Below are 22,955 nucleotides of genomic sequence, written 5' to 3'. Positions count from 1 at the left end.
CTGGAGCTGCGTGCTTGTCGTCAGCAGGATGGAGCCGTTCACTAGCCTCTGCTACTTTGTCTGTCCGGTTTGTTATTATTTCTGTGTCCTTGAGTAATTTTTGTATCGCATTCTTATTTATTTTCCTTTCATTGCAGGTTAGGAGAGAATTAGTCGAGGATACAAAACTGAGGAGAAATATACAATTTAAGGACAAATTTTTCAGCATATTGATGTGGCATCTGTGCCACGCAAATGATCCTTATTTGTGCAATGGCGTCAGGAGATGGAGACGGCATCATAAAATTGTCAACTTTTTGTGTTTATAATCGCGAAAATTGGCGATTTTATTTTGCTTTTGCGGTGCCTGTCTCTTGTTGTCGGTTGCGTTGAAGGATTTACGTGCGTGGCGTCAGGATGATGGAATCGCATATCTGTATCTGCTTGTTTACCTCGCAAGTTTTACGTTTTTCTGTGAGTCCTTTATTAATTTTGCATCATATTCTTATTGATTTTCCTTTCTTTACAGGTTATCTGAAAATAATTGAACGTACCATACTGCGGAAAATTATGCATTTTAGAGACGGATTTTGAGACTTTTTAAAAAATGGTGTCAGCTCCGCGCTAGTGATCCTTAAACGTGCAGTGGCATCAAGAGGTGGAGACGGCGTCGTAAAGTTGTCAATTTTTTGGGTTTATAATCGCGATAGCTGCCGGTTTTGTTTTTCTATTGTGGAGACCGCCTCTTCTTGTAGGTTGCATTGGATCACCATTAGGCTGTGGTCAAGGAGGTAAGAGCAATATTTGATTGTTTTGTTTAATTTTTTATTGGTTAATTGTTTTGTTTTCAGGTTTTAGCGTCAATTAATGTAGGCGCTCGTCGTTCTGGGATCGGCCCGTCTATTGCAGCGCAGCATGCAAGTAGGTTGTATCGGTGATAAGAGATACTACCAGGGACTGTGTGGCAAGAAGATTCAGGTAAGTGACGTTGTGCATAAATTGCTGCGGCGAGTCGCCTCTTATTCATCATGTTTCTGCCACACTAATCCTTTTCATATCGATCTACCGATTCGTCGATTATGTCCTGGTTGATTTTCCCCGCATCGTTTCGTCAGGTTCAGCTAGAGTGCGTTGTCTTAGGCTTGTTCATCCGGATGCGTTGAGGTGAGAGTATTGTTTATGTTTTATTGCGATTATCTAATTGAATTTATATTCCAGGAAAGTTAGGCTGGGTCGAGGAAGGTGATGACCTTGCATGAGTTTGGGAGCAGACTGACGTGCGCTTTTCATCGGATATAGATGTCGTTAGAATAGATATAAAGAGATGTGGGTTTAAATGGATGTTTCCATGTCAAGATTGTAATCTCTTCCTTGTATGATTAAGGCCAATAAACTGTCAATTTTCTTCTCTAAATTGTCGACTCTTTTTGCTAGGTTTGAAGTGTGGTCGTCCGAGAAGCCTTTTTGTGAGTTAGGATTGGAGTTCCTTGGCGATTGCATGGCTTCATCTATGAGTCTTGACTTGAAGCTGGCTCTAGCAGCCCTGCTGGTGGTAGGAGGGCTGTCGTTGCTAAAATGTATGGGGTTTGGAGTACCTTTTTCAGGTTCCTGGTCATTTTCTTCGCTCCTTTGTTTTCGGAGCATGTCCTGATAATTTTCTAGGTGTCTTTGCGCTGGGTTGCTTGTCTTGGGTACTATTCTTGGCTTTGCATTGTTTTTTGAAGTTGTCCTACCCTTTTTGGGTATCTTGTTAGTGTTTCGTCGCCATTTATTCAGCCGCGTCTGAATGGCAGTGTCATGGGAGGAAAAACGTGGCCTTCTGTCATTCATATTTTGTCGGAAAGGATTAAACACCGACTTTCTGGCAGCCTCCTGGCGTGCTTCAGCAATTGATTTGCTCAGGATTGCTGAGCTGTGTGGCAGCCGTGGGGTGTTGTTGCGTGGGGGAGGGCCTTGACGTCTATAAAAGTTATTGGTTGCGTCTTTAATTGTTCGTATTTTATTTGTGTCAATGTTGTTTGCCGCAAGCTTTTGTTTTTCGGCCTTGTAAACGGGGCATCCCTTGTATGCACTAATGTGCTCTCCAGAGCAGTTGACGCAGGTAGCAGGGGTGGTTCTTGGCTTGGTGCAAACGGTTGACAGGTGATCGCCGGCGCATTTCATGCATCTTGGTGGTCTCATGCATGAGTTTTTGGCGTGCCTGTAGCCCTGGCATCTGTGGCATTGGACCGGCTCCCGTGTCCTGTTTTTTCTTTCGATATCCACCTTTTGCCCGCCGATTTGTTTGAGTGAGATGATTTTGTCATGACTGCCGTCCTTGGCCATGACGATCTCCACTTCAAACATTCGCATGGGACCACCTGTAGCCGGATTCGTCATATTTCTGACGAAGCGCGCTGAGAATCCGAGCTTCAGCAACTCATCAACAATCCACGAACATGGAGTGGAGTGGTGGAGATGTCTGATTACTACTCGGAAGCCCCTCTCGAACTTTGGCTGGTTGGTGAATAGGGGAAAGCCGTTTGCTGTAAGGACATCTTTGATTTTGTGGTAGGCGGTCATGTCCTTGGCCTGAATCCTGACCCCGTTCCCTTCAGTTGCCCTGGTAGTGTAGCTGGAGACTCCTGCTGTATAGTTTAGTTTTTCCAGAAGCGGGACAATTTCTTTGACGTCGTCAACGAGTATGGGTGGTGCTCTGCAGCTTAGTGGCACAAGTTTCCAAGGTGGCAGCTCAGCATCTGTATTTTGTAGGGGAGCCGTCGTTACGCTGCGTGCAGGAGCATTGGTGCTGCAGAGTGAAGGCTGGTGTGAGTGTAGTTTCCTAGTTTTGGATTCCTCATATACAGATTTGGCTGCCTTGCTTTGGAAAACGGGTGTGGTGAGGGGTGGGAAAATGCTGGGAGACTTGAGATTGGTGGTCACGCATAATCGTTTATTTGGCGTCTTAAAATTGGAGCAGTCCAGATCGTCATTGGTCCTCTTGGCCTGGGTTTTCGTAGTTGGAGCCGGAACTGAAGGTGCCACAAAGATTGGACCTATTCCGGCAACCACTTCTGAGAAACTCATGGGCTGCTCGTCTGGGCTCTTGGACGGCGAGTTGAATAGGTCCCGCTTGGCAGCAGGCCGACTAAGGGTGCGGGCTTTTGTTAAATTCCCCATAGTGGGCATGGATTTATTGTTGGGATTTGATTTTAAATCACCCTGAGCATCAGGGCGTAAAGAGGCACTCCTATGATGCGGGGAAATGCTTCTTTTCCCAGTATTTACAGGGCGAGTGGTGGGTTTCTTGCTTAGGCTGAGTTTAGAAATGTCCGGCTTAGGGTTTTTACTTTGTAGGTGGAGGTACGGAGACAGAATGAATTCTGTTCCGCATCCACAACTTTATTTTGCCTTTGATTACAATAAATGCAATATGTAGGTACAATAATTTGAATTTTTGAGTTTAACATAGCATGGGGTGAGTTTTTGGGGCTTGGACATAGTTAGTTAGTATTAATTTTAAGTTAGTATTTTGTAGGCAAGGATTTCAGACATTGACATGATTGGTAACATTATCAGCTTGCATGTTTGTTTACATTTTTAAAGTGAAATTATTTTGCAATAAAATTTAAAATTTTAGACTAACATTGTTTTATTTGTTTCTTTTCAGGTACCCCCATCAGAAGGACAGGAGCACCGCGTCGCAGAGAGCCTCAGGAGTCATCACAGGTAAGTTTTGTTGCATTTTGGCGGTGGTCTGTTGCGACCGCTGGAAGTGGGCAACTTGCAACAAGTTGCAGGTGATTTATTCTCAGCTGCGTCATCCCACGCAGCCGTCGTTTGGTGAAGATCCGATTATATCGTCAATGGCAGCTTTATGCAATTGTTTAGTGAGTTTGTTTGTATTGCAGATGCGTATTGCCGGTCGTCAGGAAGAGTTGCGAAGAGTTGTCCAGCGCAGCCGTCATTGCGTTTTTATTGAGCTGCTGGCATTATGGTCGTGGAGTTCGTCTCGTGGCAGAGAAGTCGTCTGTGGGGATTGTAGTTCGGACAATCACCGAAGGAAGCCAGGTGCGTCGCGTCTTGTGGCCATAGCTTCAGGATTGGTTGCTTGGGGCCGCCGATTCGAGATTTGTTGCAGAGAGCCGCCGCAACGAGATTGCCATGGAAATGGATGTAAAAATAGAAATTGGTAAGTATAATATTTGTTATTTGATGATTGCATTAATTTTTGTTGTTTCAGGTACATTTAATTTAAGGTAAGTATTATAATTGTGTATATTTGTTTATATAACTGCGTTTGTTATTGTTTTTCAGGTACTTATGGGGGAAGCTAGTCTGGGGTGAATATTGCATTGCGTTTATAATTGCGTTGATTTTTTGCTTTTCAGGTACGTTTTGTAGGGGCTAAATTGGAGGCCCTTGTCATTGTGTTATTGCGGCTGGAGTGCCGCGATTTTGGAGTCATCAAGTTTGCAATTAGATAAGTATTATATTATACATATATATTTCCCAGTAATAGCTTGTGTTCCCTTGTTTCAATAGTTGGAGTCTTGGAAGCTGGAGCTGCATGCTTGACGTCAGCAGGATGGAGCCGTCTGTTATCGTCTGCTACTTTGTCTGTCCGGTTTGTTATTATTTATGTGTCCTTGAGTAGTTTTTGTATCGCGTTCTTATTTATTTTCTTTTCGTTGCAGGTTAGGAGAGAATTCGTCGAAGATACAGAACTGATGAGAATAATACAATTTAAGGACAAGTTTTTTCGGCATATTGATGTGGCAGCTGCGCCACGCAAATGATCCTTATTTATGCTTTGGCATCAGGAGAAGGAGACGGCATCATAAAATTGTCAACTTTTTGTGTTTAAAATCGCGAAAGTTGGCGATTTAGTTTTGCTTTTGCGGTGCCTGTCTCATGATTTACGTGCGCATAGTCGGCAGGGTGAGGTCGCATTTTTTGTATCTGCTGGTTTGCCTGTCAGGTTTGCAATTTTCTGTGTGTCCTTGAATAATTTTGTATTATATTCTTATTAATTTTCCTTTCCTTACAGATTATCAGGAAATCATTGAAAATACAGTAATGAGGAAATTTATACAATTTGGATAAGGATTTTAATTCTTTTTAATATGATGTCGGCTCCGGGATAGTGATCCTTTTTTGTGCAGTGGCATCAGAAGGTGGACACGGCGTCTTAGGATTATTAATTTTTTGTGTTTATAATCGCGAAAATAGGCGATTTCGTTTTGTTTTTGCGACGCTCGCCACCTCTTGTCAGTTGCTTTAGATGTGGAACAGCAGTTGGTTGTGGTCAAGTAGGTAAGTGCATTTGATTGTTTTGTTTAGTTTGTTTATGGTTAATTGTTTTATTTTTAGGTATTAGCGTCAGCTCTTGTAGGCGCTCGTCGATCTGGATTTTGAGAGTAGCAGGAAGGATGGATTTTGCAGCTCCGCGTTGGGTGCCCTGGTCGAAGCGTAGGCAGCTTTTTTTTTTTTTTCTTTGTAGGTGGAGGTACGGAGACAGAATGAATTCTGTTCCGCATCCACAAATTTATTTTGCCTTTGATTACATTTTATGCAATATGTAGGTACAATTATTTGAATTTAGAGTTTAACATTGCATGGGGTGAGTTTGGGGCTTGGACATAGTTAGTATTTAATATTAAGTTAGTATTTTTTTTTCATAGGCTTTAGATTATAGACAGAGACATGGACTGGTAACATTATCATCTTGCATGTTTTGTTTACATTAATAAATTGAAATTAATTTACAAAAAACATTGAAATTTAGTACTAATATTGTACAATTTATTTCTTTTCAGGTACCCCCGCCAGAAGGACGGAAGGACCGAGTTGCTGGAGTCCTCGAGAGTCATTGGAGGTGAGTATTAGATGTGTTTGGCAGGGAATTTGCTACGGACGCTGGATGCGCGCCACTTGCAACATTTATGTCCGGATAGCGTTGCAGGTAATTTATAGGTGGAGAGTTTATCCCGCGCCGCTGTCATTTGGTGGTTCTCTCTGCCACCCTCAGTGGTAGATGTATGCAATTATTTATGGAGTTTGTTAAATTGCAGGTCAGCTTTGCCGGTCGTCATTGTTGTGGAGGGATCTGTCTCGTTTTGGCAGAGGCGTCGTCAGTTTAGATTGCGGCTTGGTCGTTCAACGAGAGTAGCTAGGTGCGCCGCGTCTTGTTGCCATTTCGCCAGGTTTGGCAGCTTGGAGCCTCCGGAACAGGATTAGTTGCCGAGGCCGTCGCAACGATTGGGGCCATGGAAATGTGTGAAAATAGAGATTGGGTGAGTATTTATTGTTATGATAGTGTAATTTTGTGTTTTTTCAGGAAATTAATGGGAGGTAAGTAGAAGGTAAGTATTGTGTTTATAATTGTTTGTTATTATTATTTTTTTTACTTTGTAGGTGGAGGTACGGAGACAGAATGAATTCTGTTCCGCATCCACAATTTTATTTTGCCTTTGATTACAATAAATGCAATATGTAGGTACAATAATTTGAATTTTTAGAGTATAACATAGCATGGGGTGAGTTTGGGGCTGGACATAGATTAGTATTTAATGTTAAGTTAGTATTTTTCTTTGTAGGCTTTAGATTATAACAGTGACATGGGCTGGTAACATTATCATATGCTTGTTTTGTATACATTTTTTTTAAAATGAAATTATTTGCAATAAACATTAAAATTTTAGACTAACATTGTTTTATTTATTTCTTTTCAGGTACCCCCACCAGAAGGGCAGGAGCACCGCGTCGTTGAGGGCCTCAGGAGTCATCACAGGTAAGTTTTGTTGCATTTTGGCAGTGGTCTGTTGCGGCCACTGGAAGTGGGCCATTTGCAACAAGTATGTCCGGCCGGCGTTGCAGGTTAGTAGTTCTCGGTTTCAGCATCCCTCGCCGCGGTCGTTTGATTAAGGTAAGTTGTATCGTTAGTGGCAAGAATGTAATCCCACGAAGCTGTCATTGCGTTTATATAGAGCTGCTGGCATTATGATGGTGGAGTTCGTCTCGTTGTGGCAGAGAAGTCGTCAGTGAGGATTGTGGCTCGATCAATCACCGAATGAAGCCAGGTGCGCCGCGTCTTGTGGCCATATCGTCGGGATTGGCAGCTTGGGGCCGCCGGTTCGAGATTTGTTACAGAGGGCCGTCGTAACGTTATAGGCATGGAAATGGATGCAAAAATAGTATTTGGTAAGTATTATATATGTTATTTGTTTTTTATGATTGCGTTAATTTTTGTTGTTTCAGGTACATTGAGTGGAAATTAAATTAAGGTAAGTATTATATTTGTGTATATTTGTTTATATGATTGCGTTTGTTATTGTTTTTCAGGTACTTAAAGGAAGCTTGTCTGGGGTGAGTATTGAGTATTTTTTATAATTGCGTTGATTTTGTTTTTGCTTTTCAGGTACGTTTTGTAAGAGCTGGTTTGGAGGACCTTTGTTATTGTGCAATTGCAGCTGGGATGCCGCAGATATGGAGTCATCAAGTTGCAATTAGATAAGTATTACATTTTAAATATAAATTTCCCAGTAATAGCTTGTGTACCCTTGTTTCAATAGTTGGAGTCTTTGAGGCTGGAGCTGCGTGCTTGTCGTCAGCAGGATGGAGCAGGCTAATAGTATCTGCTACTTTGTCTGTCCGGTTTGTTATTATTTATGTGTCCTTGGGTAATTTTTGTATCGCATTCTTATTTAATTTCCTTTCATTACAGGTTAGCGGAAAATTCGTTGAAGATACAGAACTGAGGAGAAATATGCAATTTAAGGACATGTTTTGCAGGATGTTGGTGTGGCATCTGCTCCACGCAATTGCTCTTTATTTATGCAATGGCGTCAGGAGATGGAGACGGCATCATAAAATTGTCGGTTTTTTGTATCTATAATCGCAAAAGTTGGCGATTTTGTTTTGCTATAGTGAGGCCCGTCTCCTGATTTACGTGCGCATCATCGGCAGGATGAGGGCGAATTTTTGTATCTGCTGGATTGCCTGTCAGGTTTGCAATTTTCTGTGTCTTTGATTAATTTAGTATTATATTTTTATTAATTTTCCTTTCTTTATAGGTTGTCGGGAAGTCATTGAGAAAACGGTACTGCGGAGATTTATACAATTTGGAGACGGATTTTAATTCATTTTAATATGATGTTAGTTCCGGGATAGTGATCCTTGTGAGTGCAGAGGCATCAGGAGATGGAGACGGCGTTGTAAGGTTGTCAGTTTTTTGTGTTTATAATCGCGAAAGGTGGCGATTTTGTTTTTCTTTTGCGGAGCCGGTCTTCTCTTGATGGTTGTGTTGGATCACCAGTTGGCTCTGGTTATTGAGGTAAGTGCTTTATTTATTTGTTTTGTTTATTTTCTTATTGGTTAATTGATTTGTTTTCAGGTTTTAGCGTCAACTAATGTAGGCGCTCGTCGATCTGGAAGATTATCAGAGTAGCAGGAAGGATAGATTTTGCTGCTCCGCGCAAGGTGCCCTGATCGGAGCATAGGCAGCTTATATGGCCCGTCAATTGCAGCGCAGCACTGCAAGTAGATTGTATCGGTGATAAGGGATACTACCAGGGACTGTGTGGCAAAGAAAGTTCAGGTAAGTGACGTTGTGCATAAATTGCTGCAGCGAGTCGCCTTTTATTCATCATGTTTCTGCCACACTAATCCTTTTCATATCGATCTACCGATTCATCCTTTATGTCCTAGTTGGTTTTCTCCGCATCGTTTCGTCAGGATCAGCTGGAGTGCGTTGTCTTAGGATTGCTCATCCGGATGCGTTGAGGTGAGGGTATTGTTTATTGTTTTTGTGCCATCCACTAATTGAATTATTATTCCAGATAAATTAGGCTGCGTCGAGAAGGGTGGTGACAGTGGAGGAGGTTTATAAGCAGACAGACGTGCGCTTTTCCATCGGATAAAGATATCGTTTATTTAGATGTAAGAGGATATAGATTTAATTTGATGTGTCCATGTCAAGATTATTGTTTCTTATTTGTAAGATTAAGGCCATTAAAATGTCAATTTTCTTTTCTAAGTTGTCGACTCTGTTTGCTAAGGTTGTTGTGGGGCCGTCAGAGAAGCCTTTTTGTGAGTTAAGATTGGAGTTTCTTGGCGATTGCATGGCTTCATCAATAAATCTTGGTTTGAAGCTAGCTCTGGCAGCTCTGCTGGTGGTAGGAGGGCTGTCTTTGCTAACTTGCGTGGGATTTGAAGAACCTTTTTCAGGTTCCTGGTCATTTTCTTCACTCCTTTGTTTTCGGAGCATGTCCTGGTAATTTTCCAGGTGTCTTTGCGCTGGGTTGCTTGTCTTGGATGCAAGTCTTGTCTTTGCATTATTTTTTGATGTAATCCTACCCTTTTTGGGTAATTTATTAGTGTTTCGGCGCCATTTATTCAGTCGCGTCTGAATGGCAGTGTCATGGGAGGAAAAGCGTGGCCTTCTGTCATTCATGTTCTGTCGGAAAGGATTTGACACCGACTTTCTGGCAGCCTCCTGGCGTGCTTCAGCAATTGATCTGCTCAGGATTGTTGAGCTGTGTGGCAGCCGTGGGGTGTTATTGCGTGGAGGAGGGCCTTGACGTTTATAGAAGTTGTTAGTTGCGTCTTTAATTGTACGTATTTTGTTTATGTCAATATTGTTAGCCGCAAGCTTTTGTTTTTCGGCCTTGTAAACGGGGCATCCCTTGTATGCACTAATGTGCTCTCCAGAGCAGTTGACGCAGGTAGCAGGGGTGGTTCTTGGCTTAGTGCAGCAGGATGACAGGTGATCGCCAGCGCATTTCATGCATCTTGGTGGCCTCATGCATGAGTTTTTGGCATGCCTGTAGCCCTGGCATCTGTAGCACTGGACCGGCTCCCGTGTCCTGTTTTTCCTTTCAATATCCACCCTTTGCCCACCAATTTGTTTGAGTGAGATAATTTTGTCATGACTGCCGTCCTTGGCCATGACAATCTCCACTTCAAACATTCGCATGGGGCCACCTGTAGCCGGATTCGTCATGTTTCTGACGAAGCGCGCTGAGAATCCGAGCGTCAGCAACTCCTTGACAATCCACGAGCATGGAGTGGAGTGGTGGAGATGTCTGATTACAACTCGGAAGCCCCTCTCGGACTTTGGCTGGTTGGAGAATAGGGGAAAGCCGTTTGCTATAAGGACATCTTTAATTTTGTGGTAGGCGGTCATGTCCTTAGCCTGAATCCTGACCCCGTTCCCTTCAGTTGCCCTGGTAGTGTAGCTGGAGACTCCTGCTGTATAATTTAGTTTTTCCAGGAGCGGGACAATTTCTTTAACATCGTCGACAAGTATGGGTGGAGCTCTGCAGCTTAGTGGCACAAGTTTCCAAGGTGGCAGCTCAGCATCTGTATTTTGAGGAGGTGGCATCGTTGCGCTGCGTGCAGGAGCATTGGTGCTGCAGGGTAACGGCTGGTGTGAGTGTAGATTCCTAGTTTTGGATTCCTCATATACAGATTTGGCTGCCTTGCTTTGAAAAACGGGTGTGGTGAGGGGTGGGAAAATGCTGGGAGACTTGAGATTGGTGGTCACGCATAATCGTTTACTTGGCGTCTTAAAACTGGAGCAGTCCAGGTCGTCATTAGTTCTCTTGGCCGGGGTTTTTGTAGTTGGCGCCGGAACTGAAGGTGCCACTAAGATTGGACCTGTTCCAGCAACCACTTCCGAGAAACTCATGGGCTGCTCGTCTGGGCTCTTGGACGGTGATTTAAATAAGTCCCGCTTGGCGGCAGGCCGACTAAGGGTGCGAGTTGTTGCTAAATTCCCCACAGTGGGCATGGATCTATTGTTGGGTTTTGATTTTAAATCACCCAGGGCATCAGGGCGTAAAGAATCACTCCTATGATGAGGGGAAGTGCTTCTTTTCCCAGTATTTACAGAGCGAATGGTGGGTTTCTTGTTTAGGCTGAGTTTAGAAATGTCCGGCTTAGGGTTAAAAATTGACCAAAAAGCGTTGACAGTTGTACTAGGTTTTTCCTCCTGCTTGCTTTCGTTAATTTGTATAAGTGGGGAAACGATTTCCCCACTGTCATTATCATTGTCTTTTTTGAGATAAGAGTCAAGATTGGCTTTTTTAACTTTGTAGGTGGAGGTACGGAGACAGAATGAATTCTGTTCCGCATCCACAAATTTATTTTGCCTTTGATTACAATTTATGCAATATGTAGGTACAATTATTTGAATTTAGAGTTTAACATTGCATGGGGTGAGTTTGGGGCTTGGACATAGATTAGTATTTAATGTTAAGTTAGTATTTTTTATGAAGGCTTTAGATTATAGACAGAGACATGGACTGGTAACATTATCGTCTTGCATGTTTTGTTTACATTAATAAATTGTAGCGATTTTACAGAAAACATAGAAATTTAGGACTAACATTGTGTAATTTATTTCTTTTCAGGTACCCCCGCCAGAAGGACGGGAGCATAGAGTCGCTGAGGAGCCTAAATAGCCATTACAGGTGAGTTTTTGTTGTGTGCTGGCTGTGGACTGTTGTGGCCGCAGGGAGTGGGCCACTTGCAACAAGTATGTCCGGCTGGAGTTGCAGGTGAGTTATTCTTGGTGGCAGCATCCAGCGCCGCCGTCATTTGGTGAAGATCCGTTATGTCGTCAGTGGCAGATTTATGCAATTGTTGTTTGTGTTGCAGATGCAAGTTGCCGATCGTCAGGAAGAGGAGTTGCGCAGACAAATCCCACGCAGCTGTCGTTGCATTTTTATTGAGCTGCTGGCGTTATGGTGGTGGAGTGCTCTCTAGTGAGAAGTCGTCAGTGCGGATTGAAGCTCGATCTATCACCGAGGAGAGCCAGGTGCGCCGCGTCTTGTCGCCGTAGCATCAGGATTGGCAGCTAGTGGCCGCCGGTTCGAGATTTGTTGCAGAGGGCGGCCGCAACAAGAATGGCATGGAAATGGATGTAAAAATAGAATTTGGTAAGTATAATATTTGTTATTTGTTATTTGATGATTGCATTAATTTTTGTTGTTTCAGGTACATTGAGTGGAATTTAATTTAAGGTGAGTATTATCTTTGTGTATATTTGTTTATATAGTAGCGTTTGTTATTGTTTTTCAGGTACTTAAGGAGGAAGCTAGTCTGGGGTGAGTATTGTATTTGCTTTTATAATTGCGTTGATTTTAATTTTATTTTTTGCTTTTCAGGTACATTTTGTAAGAGCTAGTTTGGAGGACCTTTGTTATTGTGCTATTGCAGCTGGAATGCCGCGGTTTTGGAGTCATAAGTTGCAATTAGATAAGTATTATATTTTAAATATATATTTCCCAGTAATAGCTTGTGTTCCCTTGTTTCAATAGTTAGAGTCTTTGAAGCTGGAGCTGCGTGCTTGACGTCAGCAGGATGGAGCCGTCCACTAGCATCTGCTACTTTGTCTGTCCGGTTTGTTATTATTTATGTGTTCTTGAGTAATCTTTGTATCGCATTCTTATTTATTTTCCTTTCATTACAGGTTAGGAGAGAATTCGTCGAAGATACAGAACTGAGGAGAAATATGCAATTTAAGGAAAAGTTTTGCACCATATTGATGTGGCATCTGCGCCACGCAAATTATCCTTATTTATGCGTTGGCGTCAGGAGATGGAGACGGCATCATAAAATTGTCAACTTTTTGTATTTAAAATCGCGAAAGTTGGCGATTTTGTTTTGCTTTTGCGGTGCCTGTCTCTTATTGTCGGTTGCGTTGAAGGATTTACGTGCGTGGCGTCAGGAGTATGGAATCGCATATCTGTATCTGCTTGTTTGCCTGGCAAGTATTACGTTTTTCTGTGTGGCCTTTATTAATTTTGTATCATATTCTTATTGGTTTTTTTCTTTCTTTACAGGTTTTCGGAAAATAATTGGACGTACGATACTGCGGAAAATTATGCATTTTAGGGACGGATTTTGTGGCTTATAAGTGTGGTGTCAGCTCCGCGCTAGTGATCCTTGATGATGCAGTGGCATCAAGAGGTGGAGACGGCGTCGTAAAAATGTAAATTTTTTGTGTTTATAATCGCGATAGCTGCCGATTTTGTTTTTCTTTTGCGGAGACCGCCTCTTCTTGTTTGTTGCATTGGATTACCAGTTGGCTGTAGTCAAGGAGGTAAGAGCAATATTTGATTGTTTTGTTTAATTGTTTATTGGTTAATTGTTTTGCTTTTAGGTTTTAGCGTCAACTAATGTAGGCGCTCGTCGTTCTGGATCAGCCCGTCTATTGCAGCGCAGCATGCATGTAGATTGCATCGGTGATAAGGGATACTAATCAGGACCGTGTGGCAAGATAGTTCAGGTAAGTGACGTTGTGCATAAATTGCTGCAGCGAGTCGCCTTTTATTCATCATGTTTCTGCCACACTAATCCTTTTCATATCGATCTACCGCTTCATCTTATAGGACTTGTTTGTATTCTTCCGTATCTTTCATCAGTATCAGCTGGAGTGCGTTTTCGTAAGCTTGATTATCCGGATGCTTTGGGGTGTGAGTATTGCTTCTATTGTTTATATTTTAATGCCATTATCTAATTGAGTTTGTATTCTAAGAAAATTAGGCTGCGTCGAGGAAGGAGATGACCGTGCAGGAGTTTGGGAGCAGACTGACGTGCGCTTTTCCATCGGATATAGATGTCGTTAGAATAAGTATAAGTAGATGTAGGATTAATTGGAAGTTTCCATGTCAAGATTGTTAACTCTTCCTTGTATGATTAAGGCCAATAAACTGTCAATTTTCTTTTCTAAATTGTCGACTCTATTTGCTAGATTTGTTGTGTGGTCGTCCGAGAGGCCTTTTTGTAAGTTGTAATTGGAGTTTATTGGCGATGGCGTGGCTTCTTCAATAAGTCTTGGCTTGAAGCTTGCTCTGGCAGCTCTGCTGGTAGTAGGAGGGCTGTCGTTGCTAAATTGCCTGGGAATTGGAGTACCATTTTCCGGTTCCTGGTCAGTTTCTTCACTCCTTTGATTTCGGAGCATGTCCTGGTAATTTTCCAGATGTCGTTGCGCTGGGTTGCTTGTCTTGAGTACCATTCTTGGCTTTGCATTGTTTTTAGAAGTTATCCTACCCTTTTTGGGTAGCTTGTTGGTGTTTCGGCGCCATTTATTCAGCCGCGTCTGAATGGCGGTGTCATGGGAGGAAAGACGTGGCCTTCTGTCATTCATATTCTGTCGGAAAGGATTTAACACCGACTTTCTGGCAGCCTCCTGGCGAGCTTCAGCAATTGATCTGTTCAGGATTGCTGAGCTGTGTGGCAGCCGAGGGGTGTTATTGCGTGGAGGAGGGCCTTGACGTCTATAATAGTTGTTGGTTGCGTCTTTAATTGTACGTATTTTATTTGTGTCAATGTTGTTTGCCGCAAGCTTTTGTTTTTCAGCCTTGTAAACAGGGCATCCCTTGTATGCGCTAATGTGCTCTCCAGAGCAGTTGACGCAGGTAGCAGGGGTGGTTCTTGGCTTGGTGCAACAGGATGACAGGTGATCGCCAGCGCATTTCATGCATCTAGGTGGCCTCATGCATGAGTTCTTGGCATGCCTGAAGCCTTGGCATCTGTAGCACTGGACCGGCTCCCGTGTCCTGTTTTTCCTTTCAATATCCACTCTTTGCCCACCGATTTGTTTGAGTGAGATAATTTTGTCATGACTGCCGTCCTTGACCATGACGATCTCCACTTCAAACATGCGCATGGGCCCACCTGTAGCCGGGTTCGTCATATTTCTGACGAAGCGCGCCGAGAATCCTAGCGTCAGCAACTCCTTGACAATCCACGAGCATGGAGTGGAGTGGTGGAGATGTCTGATTACAACTCGGAAGCCCCTCTCGGACTTTGGCTGGTTGGTGAATAGAGAAAAGCCGTTTGCTATAAGGACATCTTTGATTTTGTGGTAGGCGGTCATGTCCTTGGCCTGGATCCTGACCCCGTTCCCTTCAGTTGCCCTGGTAGTGTAGCTGGAGACTCCTGCTGTATAGTTTAGCTTTTCCAGGAGCGGGACAATTTCTTTGACATCGTCAACGAGAATGGGTGGCGCTCTGCAGCTTAGTGGCACAAGTTTCCAAGGTGGCAGCTCAGCTTCTGTATTTTGAGGAGGTGCCGTCGTTGCGCTGCGTGCAGGAGCATTGGTGCTGCAGGGTAACGGCTGGTGTGAGAGTCGATTCCTGGTTTTGGATTCCTCGTATACAGATTTGGCTGCCTTGCTTTGGAAAACGGGTGTGGTGAGGGGTGGAAAAATGCTGGGAGATTTGAAATAGGTGGTCACGCATAATCGTTTATTTGGCGTCTTGAAACTGGAGCAGTCCAAGTCATCGTTTGTCCTCTTGGCCGGAGTTTTCGTTAGAGGAGCCGGAACTGTGGGTGCCACAAAGATTGGACCTGTTCCAGCAACCACTTCCGAGAAACTCATGGGTTGCTCGTCTGGGCTCCTGGACGGAGATTTGAATAAGTCCCGCTTGGCAGCAGGCCGACTAAGGGTGCGAGTTGTTGTTAAATTCCCCACAGTGGGCATGGATCTGTTGTTAGATTTGAATTTTAAATCACCCTGAGCTTCAGGGCGTAAAGAAGCACTCCTTTGATGAGGGGAAATGCTTCTTTTCCCAGTATTTACAGAGCGAATGGTGGGTTTTTTGCTTAGGCTGAGTTTAGAAGTGTCAGGTTTAGGGTTAAAAATTGACCAGAAAGCTTTGGCAGTTGTACTCGGTCTTTCCTCCTGCTTGCTTTCGTTAATTTGTATAAGTGGTGGAGCAATTTCACCACTGTCAATATCATTGGCTTTGTTGGGTTGAGTTTTTGAATTGGCAAGCGCGGGAGATTTAGAGCAGCTTTCTAAATTTGTTTCGGCGGCTTTATTTATTTGTATGTGTGTATAAGAAGGAGGGGAAGAAGCATTACGTCCAATTTTGGTGGATGAGCTGAGATTTTTCTCTGCGCTGTCGGTGTGTGGGAGAGAGGGGAAATTTCCCATAGCGTCGCTCGGTTTGGCGCCTCTTAATTCTGTGTCCGTATTAGTGGCTGCAGCTGCATTAGTGCAGGTCGCTGTGGTGGATTTGAACTCTCTTTGAGTAGCGTCGGTGTTTGTGAGTGCAGCTGTGTTTGTGTGAGTCGTTGTGGGGAGTGAATTTCGCTTGTGTATTTGTGAAGAGAGTGGAGGAGAAGATGGCGATTTCCCCTTCGAGATGCTGCTTTTGGCGCCAACATTGGCTGCAGCAGTATTGGTGATCGAGAGGGGGTCTCTTTGGGCATTTTTAGCGTTTATATTCTCTTTCATATTTAGAGAAAGGGAATTAAAGAAATTAAAGGCTACCCATGAAGAGTTAATTGGGCTTTTCTTATGATTTGCAGGCAATTTCTTCTGGTTAATATTGACTGTATTAACCAGGGAATTGCCAGACCCGTGAGACATAGGCGAAATATTAACATGAATAGGGGAAGATCGCTCACTTGAGGTAATTGAAAGTACCTCGTCTTCAGAGAAAAGGTGGTCGGAACTGGACATTTTTATTTTTTGTTATATTTAAAAATTTAAAAATTTATAAATTTTATACGATAATTGTAGTGGTATAAATACCCTGGATTTTTGATTTAAATGTATTCTCCAGTTTATCGTTGCTTTGGTTTGGAATTCCTCCTTCTCTTCTAAGATTTCTCCAGGTGTACTTTCTTCCTTTCTCTCGGCGATTCTTCTCCTTATATTCTTTGGTTGAGCGGCGTCTTTTCGCGGTAGCACAATTACTGTTTTATTGTTCGTTTTCGTTAGACACTATGTTAATTGTTGTCGCGGTTTAATACTTTGCGGCCGGAGACAATTTATAACAAATAATTTGTCTATTGACGAACGAGTTTAGTTAATTGCGCGTGAAAATAATAGGCAGGCGAAGCGCGTTTGTTTAAATTAAATAATTTAATTTAATTATTTATTGGTTTATTTATTTAATTTATTTTATTTATTTATTTAAATTATTTTATTTAATTTTTCCCTTTATTTTAACTTTGTAGGTGGATTTTAACTTTGTAGGTGGAGGTACGGAGACAGAATGAATTCTGTTCCGCATCCACTTTTTTTTTTTTTACTTTGTAGGTGGAGGTACGGAGACAGAATGAATTCTGTTCCGCATCCACAACTTTATTTTGCCTTTGATTACAATAAATGCAATATGTAGGTACAATAATTTGAATTTTTGAGTTTAACATAGCATGGGGTGAGTTTGGGGCTTGGACATAGTTAGTATTAATTTTAAGTTAGTATTTTGTAGGCAAGGATTTCAGACATTGATATGATTGGTAACATTATCAGCTTGCATGTTTGTTTACATTTTTAAAATGAAATTATTTTGCAATAAACATTAAAATTTTAGACTAACATTGTTTTGTTTATTTCTTTTCAGGTACCCCCATCAGAAGGACAGGAGCACCGCGTCGCAGAGAGCCTCAGGAGTCATCACAGGTAAGTTTTGTTGCATTTTGGCGGTGGTCTGTTGCGGCCGCTGGAAGTGGGCAACTTGCAACAAGTTGCAGGTGATTTGTTCTCAGCTGCGTCATCCCACGCAGCCGTCGTTTGGTGAAGATCCGATTATATCGTCAATGGCAGCTTTATGCAATTGTTTAATGAGTTTGTTTGTATTGTAGATGCATATTGCCGGTCGTCGGGAAGAGTTGCGAATAGTTGTCCAGCGCAGCCGTCATTGCGTTTTTATTGAGCGAAGGAAGCCAGGTGCGTCGCGTCTTATGGCCATAGCTTCAGGATTGGTTGCTTGAGGCCGCCAGTTCGAGATTTGTTGCAGAGAGCCGCCGCAACGAGATTGCCATGGAAATGGATGTAAAAATAGAATTTGGTAAGTTTTTTACTTTGTAGGTGGAGGTACGGAGACAGAATGAATTCTGTTCCGCATCCACAACTTTATTTTGCCTTTGATTACAATAAATGCAATATGTAGGTACAATAATTTGAATTTTTGAGTTTAACATAGCATGGGGTGAGTTTGGGGCTTGGACATAGTTAGTATTAATTTTAAGTTAGTATTTTGTAGGCAAGGATTTCAGACATTGATATGATTGGTAACATTATCAGCTTGCATGTTTGTTTACATTTTTAAAATGAAATTATTTTGCAATAAACATTAAAATTTTAGACTAACATTGTTTTGTTTATTTCTTTTCAGGTACCCCCATCAGAAGGACAGGAGCACCGCGTCGCAGAGAGCCTCAGGAGTCATCACAGGTAAGTTTTGTTGCATTTTGGCGGTGGTCTGTTGCGGCCGCTGGAAGTGGGCAACTTGCAACAAGTTGCAGGTGATTTGTTCTCAGCTGCGTCATCCCACGCAGCCGTCGTTTGGTGAAGATCCGATTATATCGTCAATGGCAGCTTTATGCAATTGTTTAATGAGTTTGTTTGTATTGTAGATGCATATTGCCGGTCGTCGGGAAGAGTTGCGAATAGTTGTCCAGCGCAGCCGTCATTGCGTTTTTATTGAGCGAAGGAAGCCAGGTGCGTCGCGTCTTGTGGCCATAGCTTCAGGATTGGTTGCTTGAGGCCGCCAGTTCGAGATTTGTTGCAGAGAGCCGCCGCAACGAGATTGCCATGGAAATGGATGTAAAAATAGAATTTGGTAAGTATTATATATGCTATTTGTTAATTATGATTGCATTAATTTTTGTTGTTTCAGGTACATTGAGTGGAATTTAATTTAAGGTAAGTATTATATTGGTGTATATTTGTTTATATAGTTGCGTTTATTATTGTTTTTCAGGTACTTAAAGAGGAAGCTAGTCTGGGGTGAGTATTTGATTGCTTTTATAATTGCGTTGATTTATTTGCTTTTCAGGTACGTTTTGTATGGGCTAAATTGGAGGCCCTTGTCATTGTGTTATTGCAGCTGGAAAGCCACGATTTTGGAGTCATCAAGTTTGCAATTAGATAAGTATTATATTATAAATATATATTTCCCAGTAATAGCTTGTGTTCCCTTTTTTCAATAGTTGAAGTCTTGGAAGCTGGAGCTGCGTGCTTGACGTCAGCAGGATGGGGCCGTCTGTTATCGTCTGCTACTTTGTTTGTCCGGTTTGTTATTATTTATGTGTCCTTGAGTAGTTTTTATATCGCATTCTTATTTATTTTCCTTTCATTGCAGGTTAGGAGAGAATTCGTCGATGATGCAGGACAGGGGAGAAATATACAATTTGAGGACAAGTTTTGCAGCGTAAGGGTGTGGCATCTGCGCCACGCAAATGATCTTTATTAAAGCATTGGCGTCAGGAGGTGGAGACGGTATCATAAAATTGTCAGATTTTTGTATCTATAATCGCAAATGTTGGCGATTTTGTTTTGCTTTGACGGGGCCCGTCTCCTGGTTTGTGTGCGCGTCATCGGCAGGATGAGGTCGTATTTTTGTGTCTGCTGGTTTGCCTGTCAGGTTTGTAATTTCCTGTGTGTCCTTGATTAATTTATTATTATATTATTATTAATTTTCCTTTCATTATAGATTCTCAGGAATTCATTGGAAAAAAAAACGGAATTGTGGAAATTATACAATTTGGAGACGGATTTTAATTCCTTTTAATTTGATGTCAGCTCCGGGATAATGATCCTTGTTAGTGCAGTGGCATCAGGAGGTGGAGACGGCGTTGTAAGATTGTCAAATTTTTGTGTTTATAATCACAAAATATGGTGATTTTGTTTTTCTTTGCAGGGCTCGTCTTCTCTTGTTGGTTGCTTTGGATCACCAGTTGGCTGTGTTTATTGAGGTAAGTGCTTTATTTGATTGTCTTTGTTAATTTTCTTATTGGTTAATTGTTTTGTTTTCAGGTTTAGCGTCTCTAATGTAGGCGCTCGTCGATCTGAGAGAATTTAAGAGTAGTGGAAAGGATAGATTTTGCAGCTCCGCGCTGAGAGCCCTGAACGAAGCGTAGGCAGCTTATATGGCCCGTCTATTGCAGTGCAGCACTGCAAGTGGATTGCATCGGAGATAAGGGATACTAATCGGGACCGTGTGGCAAGGAGGTTCAGGTAAGTGACGTTGTGCATAAATTGCTGCAGCGAGTCGCCTTTTATTCATCATGTTTCTGCCACACTAATCCTTTTCGTATCGATCTACCGCTTCATCTTATAGGACTTGGTTGTATTTTTCGTATCTTTCATCAGTATCAGCTGGAGTGCGTTTTCGTAAGCTTGATTATCCGGATGCTTTGAGGTGTGAGTATTGATTATATTGATTATATTTTAATTCCATTATCTAATTGAATTTGTATTCTAAGGAAATTAGGCTGTGTCGAGGAAGGAGATGACCGAGCAAGAGTTTGGGAGCAGACTGACGTGCGCTTTTCCATCGGATATAGATGTTGTTAGAATAAGTATAAGTAAATGTAGGATTAATTGGAAGTTTCCATGTCAGGATTGTTAACTCTTCCTTGTATGATTAAGGCCAATAAACTGTCAATTTTCTTCTCTAAATTGTCGACTCTATTTGCTAAGTTTGTTGTGTGGTCGTCCAAGAAGCCTTTTTGCGAGTTAGGATTGTAGTTTATTGGCGATGGCGTGGCTTCATCTATAAATCTTGGCTTGAAGCTAGCTCTAGCAGCTCTGCTGGTGGTAGGAGGGCTGTCATTTCTAACTTGCATGGGATTTGAAGTACCTTTTTCAGGTTCCTGGTCGTTTTCTTCACTCCTTTGTTTTCGGAGCATGTCCTGGTAATTTTCCAGATGTCTTTGCGCTGGGTTGCTTGTCTTGGGTGCCATTCTTGGCTTTGCATTGTTTTTTGAAGTTATCCTACCCTTTTTGGGTAACTTATTAGTGTTTCGGCGCCATTTATTCAGCCGCGTCTGAATGGCAGTGTCATGGGAGGAAAAACGTGGCCTTCTGTCATTCATATTCTGTCGGAATGGATTTAGCATCGACTTTCTGGCTGCTTCCTGGCGGGCTTCAGCGATTGATCTGTTCAGGATTGCTGAGCTGTGTGGCAGCCGAGGGGTGTTATTGCGTGGAGGAGGGCCTTGACGTCTATAAAAGTTGTTGGTTGCGTCTTTAATTATGCGTATTTTATTTGTGTCAATGTTGTTTGCCGCAAGCTTTTGTTTTTCAGCCTTGTAAACAGGACATCCCTTGTATGCACTAATGTGCTCTCCAGAGCAGTTGATGCAGGTAGCAGGGGTGGTTCTTGGCTTGGTGCAACAGGATGACAGGTGGTCGCCAGCGCATTTCATGCATCTTGGAGGCCTCATGCATGAGTTCTTGGCATGCCTGAAGCCCTGGCATCTGTAGCACTGGACCGGCTCCCGTGTCCTGTTTTTCCTTTCAATATCCACTCTTTGCCCACCGATTTGTTTGAGTGAGATAATTTTGTCATGACTGCCGTCCTTGGCCATGACGATCTCAACTTCAAACATGCGCATGGGCCCACCTGTAGCCGGGTTCGTCATATTTCTGACGAAGCGAGCTGTGAATCCGAGCGTCAGCAACTCCTTGACAATCCACGAGCATGGAGTGGAGTGGTGGAGATGTCTGATTACAACTCGGAAGCCCCTCTCGGACTTTGGCTGGTTGGTGAATAGGGGAAAGCCGTTTGCAATAAGGACATCTTTGATTTTGTGGTAGGCGGTCATGTCCTTGGCCTGGATCCTGACCCCGTTCCCTTCAGTTGCCCTGGTAGTGTAGCTGGAGACTCCTGCTGTATAGTTTAGCTTTTCCAGGAGCGGGACAATTTCTTTGACGTCGTCAACGAGTATGGGTGGCGCTCTGCAGCTTAGTGGCACAAGTTTCCAAGGTGGCAGCTCAGCATCTGTATTTTGAGGGGGTGCCGTCGTTGCGCTGCGTGCAGGAGCATTGGTGCTGCTTTTTTTTACTTTGTAGGTGGAGGTACGGAGACAGAATGAATTCTGTTCCGCATCCACAATTTTATTTTGCCTTTGATTACAATAAATGCAATATGTAGGTACAATAATTTGAATTTTAGAGTATAACATAGCATGGGGTGAGTTTGGGGCTGGACATATTTTAGTATTTAATGTTAAGTTAGTATTTTTCTTTGTAGGCTTTAGATTATAACAGTGACATGGGCTGGTAACATTATCATATGCTTGTTTTGTATACATTTTTTTTTAAATGAAATTATTTGCAATAAACATTAAAATTTTAGACTAACATTGTTTTATTTATTTCTTTTCAGGTACCCCCACCAGAAGGGCAGGAGCACCGCATCGTTGAGGGCCTCAGGAGTCATCACAGGTAAGTTTTGTTGCATTTTGGCAGTGGTCTGTTGCGGCCACTGGAAGTGGGCCATTTGCAACAAGTATGTCCGGCCGGCGTTGCAGGTTAGTAGTTCTCGGTTTCAGCATCCCTCGCCGCGGTCATTTGATTAAGGTAAGTTGTATCGTTAGTGGCAAGAATGTAATCCCACGAAGCTGTCATTGCGTTTATATAGAGCTGCTGGCATTATGATGGTGGAGTTCGTCTCGTTGTGGCAGAGAAGTCGTCAGTGAGGATTGTGGCTCGATCTATCACCGAATGAAGCCAGGTGCGCCGCGTCTTGTGGCCATATCGTCGGGATTGGCAGCTTGGGGCCGCCAGTTCGAGATTTGTTACAGAGGGCCGTCGTAACGTTATAGGCATGGAAATGGATGCAAAAATAGTATTTGGTAAGTATTATATATGTTATTTGTTTTTTATGATTGCGTTAATTTTTGTTGTTTCAGGTACATTGAGTGGAAATTAAATTAAGGTAAGTATTATATTTGTGTATATTTGTTTATATGATTGCGTTTGTTATTGTTTTTCAGGTACTTAAAGGAAGCTTGTCTGGGGTGAGTATTGAGTATTTTTTATAATTGCGTTGATTTTGTTTTTGCTTTTCAGGTACGTTTTGTAAGAGCTGGTTTGGAGGACCTTTGTTATTGTGCAATTGCAGCTGGGATGCCGCAGATATGGAGTCATCAAGTTGCAATTAGATAAGTATTACATTTTAAATATAAATTTCCCAGTAATAGCTTGTGTACCCTTGTTTCAATAGTTGGAGTCTTTGAGC

At 42.5% G+C, this 22,955-nt stretch overlaps 6 long non-coding RNA genes across 15 annotated transcripts; all 6 read left to right on the top strand.

Moving 5' to 3' along the window:
• Nucleotides 1-267: 267 nt before the first annotated feature.
• LOC116801983 lies at nt 268-1,393 on the top strand. Of its 4 annotated transcripts, XR_004362368.1 has the most exons (4): nt 268-453; nt 509-957; nt 1,095-1,143; nt 1,198-1,393. It is a non-coding gene; the product is annotated as an uncharacterized LOC116801983 (long non-coding RNA). The 4 variants fall into 4 exon arrangements; XR_004362367.1 differs by having other exon boundaries at nt 509-770; nt 831-1,393; XR_004362366.1 differs by having other exon boundaries at nt 509-1,143.
• Nucleotides 1,394-6,724: 5,331 nt separating this feature from the next.
• On the top strand, nt 6,725-7,317 carry LOC116802092. Its single transcript, XR_004362465.1, has 3 exons — nt 6,725-7,161; nt 7,219-7,244; nt 7,303-7,317. It is a non-coding gene; the product is annotated as an uncharacterized LOC116802092 (long non-coding RNA).
• Nucleotides 7,318-7,654: 337 nt separating this feature from the next.
• Nucleotides 7,655-8,995, top strand: LOC116802245. Of its 3 annotated transcripts, none has more exons than XR_004362612.1 (4): nt 7,655-7,966; nt 8,034-8,293; nt 8,354-8,743; nt 8,799-8,995. It is a non-coding gene; the product is annotated as an uncharacterized LOC116802245 (long non-coding RNA). The 3 variants fall into 3 exon arrangements; XR_004362613.1 differs by having other exon boundaries at nt 7,659-8,293; nt 8,354-8,557; nt 8,668-8,743; XR_004362611.1 differs by having other exon boundaries at nt 7,657-8,293.
• A 3,408-nt stretch (nt 8,996-12,403) lies between these two features.
• Nucleotides 12,404-13,697, top strand: LOC116802273. Of its 3 annotated transcripts, none has more exons than XR_004362640.1 (4): nt 12,404-13,066; nt 13,127-13,252; nt 13,356-13,439; nt 13,510-13,697. It is a non-coding gene; the product is annotated as an uncharacterized LOC116802273 (long non-coding RNA). The 3 variants fall into 3 exon arrangements; XR_004362641.1 differs by having other exon boundaries at nt 13,502-13,697; XR_004362639.1 differs by having other exon boundaries at nt 13,356-13,697.
• Nucleotides 13,698-18,973: 5,276 nt separating this feature from the next.
• On the top strand, nt 18,974-20,389 carry LOC116802240. 3 transcript variants are annotated; one of them, XR_004362606.1, is made up of 7 exons: nt 18,974-19,000; nt 19,071-19,352; nt 19,422-19,565; nt 19,629-19,683; nt 19,745-19,945; nt 20,049-20,131; nt 20,194-20,389. It is a non-coding gene; the product is annotated as an uncharacterized LOC116802240 (long non-coding RNA). The 3 variants fall into 3 exon arrangements; XR_004362607.1 differs by having other exon boundaries at nt 19,422-19,683; nt 20,202-20,389; XR_004362605.1 differs by having other exon boundaries at nt 19,422-19,683.
• A 1,654-nt stretch (nt 20,390-22,043) lies between these two features.
• LOC116802114 lies at nt 22,044-22,725 on the top strand. The gene is made up of 3 exons (XR_004362482.1): nt 22,044-22,569; nt 22,627-22,652; nt 22,711-22,725. It is a non-coding gene; the product is annotated as an uncharacterized LOC116802114 (long non-coding RNA).
• The last annotated feature ends 230 nt before the right edge of the window (nt 22,726-22,955 follow it).

This window comes from Drosophila sechellia, chromosome X, assembly GCF_004382195.2.
Source record: "Drosophila sechellia strain sech25 chromosome X, ASM438219v1, whole genome shotgun sequence".
Taxonomy (NCBI): Eukaryota; Metazoa; Arthropoda; class Insecta; order Diptera; family Drosophilidae; genus Drosophila; species Drosophila sechellia.
Note: the sequence above shows the minus strand (reverse complement) of the source record. Positions and strands in the feature narration are given on the sequence as shown.